Raw genomic sequence first — 2,500 nt, forward strand, 5'->3', positions numbered from 1 at the left:
AACCCTAACCCTAACCCTAACCCTAACCCTAACCCTAACCCTAACCCTAACCCTAACCCTAACCCTAACCCTAACCCTAACCCTAACCCTAACCCTAACCCTAACCCTAACCCTAACCCTAACCCTAACCCTAACCCTAACCCTAACCCTAACCCTAACCCTAACCCTAACCCTAACCCTAACCCTAACCCTAACCCTAACCCTAACCCTAACCCTAACCCTAACCCTAACCCTAACCCTAACCCTAACCCTAACCCTAACCCTAACCCTAACCCTAACCCTAACCCTAACCCTAACCCTAACCCTAACCCTAACCCTAACCCTAACCCTAACCCTAACCCTAACCCTAACCCTAACCCTAACCCTAACCCTAACCCTAACCCTAACCCTAACCCTAACCCTAACCCTAACCCTAACCCTAACCCTAACCCTAACCCTAACCCTAACCCTAACCCTAACCCTAACCCTAACCCTAACCCTAACCCTACCCTAACCCTAACCCTAACCCTAACCCTAACCCTAACCCTAACCCTAACCCTAACCCTAACCCTAACCCTAACCCTAACCCTAACCCTAACCCTAACCCTAACCCTAACCCTAACCTAACCCTAACCCTAACCCTAACCCTAACCCTAACCCTAACCCTAACCCTAACCCTAACCCTAACCCTAACCCTAACCCTAACCCTAACCCTAACCCTAACCCTAACCCTAACCCTAACCCTAACCCTAACCCTAACCCTAACCCTAACCCTAACCCTAACCCTAACCCTAACCCTAACCCTAACCCTAACCCTAACCCTAACCCTAACCCTAACCCTAACCCTAACCCTAACCCTAACCCTAACCCTAACCCTAACCCTAACCCTAACCCTAACCCTAACCCTAACCCTAACCCTAACCCTAACCCTAACCCTAACCCTAACCCTAACCCTAACCCTAACCCTAACCCTAACCCTAACCCTAACCCTAACCCTAACCCTAACCCTAACCCTAACCCTAACCCTAACCCTAACCCTAACCCTAACCCTAACCCTAACCCTAACCCTAACCCTAACCCTAACCCTAACCCTAACCCTAACCCTAACCCTAACCCTAACCCTAACCCTAACCCTAACCCTAACCCTAACCCTAACCCTAACCCTAACCCTAACCCTAACCCTAACCCTAACCCTAACCCTAACCCTAACCCTAACCCTAACCCTAACCCTAACCCTAACCCTAACCCTAACCCTAACCCTAACCCTAACCCTAACCCTAACCCTAACCCTAACCCTAACCCTAACCCTAACCCTAACCCTAACCCTAACCCTAACCCTAACCCTAACCCTAACCCTAACCCTAACCCTAACCCTAACCCTAACCCTAACCCTAACCCTAACCCTAACCCTAACCCTAACCCTAACCCTAACCCTAACCCTAACCCTAACCCTAACCCTAACCCTAACCCTAACCCTAACCCTAACCCTAACCCTAACCCTAACCCTAACCCTAACCCTAACCCTAACCCTAACCCTAACCCTAACCCTAACCCTAACCCTACCCTAACCCTAACCCTAACCCTAACCCTAACCCTAACCCTAACCCTAACCCTAACCCTAACCCTAACCCTAACCCTAACCCTAACCCTAACCCTAACCCTAACCCTAACCCTAACCCTAACCCTAACCCTAACCCTAACCCTAACCCTAACCCTAACCCTAACCCTAACCCTAACCCTAACCCTAACCCTAACCCTAACCCTAACCCTACCCTAACCCTAACCCTAACCCTAACCCTAACCCTAACCCTAACCCTAACCCTAACCCTAACCCTAACCCTAACCCTAACCCTAACCCTAACCCTAACCCTAACCCTAACCCTAACCCTAACCCTAACCCTAACCCTAACCCTAACCCTAACCCTAACCCTAACCCTAACCCTAACCCTAACCCTAACCCTAACCCTAACCCTAACCCTAACCCTAACCCTAACCCTAACCCTAACCCTAACCCTAACCCTAACCCTAACCCTAACCCTAACCCTAACCCTAACCCTAACCCTAACCCTAACCCTAACCCTAACCCTAACCCTAACCCTAACCCTAACCCTAACCCTAACCCTAACCCTAACCCTAACCCTAACCCTAACCCTAACCCTAACCCTAACCCTAACCCTAACCCTAACCCTAACCCTAACCCTAACCCTAACCCTAACCCTAACCCTAACCCTAACCCTAACCCTAACCCTAACCCTAACCCTAACCCTAACCCTAACCCTAACCCTAACCCTAACCCTAACCCTAACCCTAACCCTAACCCTAACCCTAACCCTAACCCTAACCCTAACCCTAACCCTAACCCTAACCCTAACCCTAACCCTAACCCTAACCCTAACCCTAACCCTAACCCTAACCCTAACCCTAACCCTAACCCTAACCCTAACCCTAACCCTAACCCTAACCCTAACCCTAACCCTAACCCTAACCCTAACCCTAACCCTAACCCTAACCCTAACCCTAA

This window comes from Danio aesculapii, chromosome 20 (assembly GCF_903798145.1).
Source record: "Danio aesculapii chromosome 20, fDanAes4.1, whole genome shotgun sequence".
Lineage (NCBI taxonomy): Eukaryota > Metazoa > Chordata > Actinopteri > Cypriniformes > Danionidae > Danio > Danio aesculapii.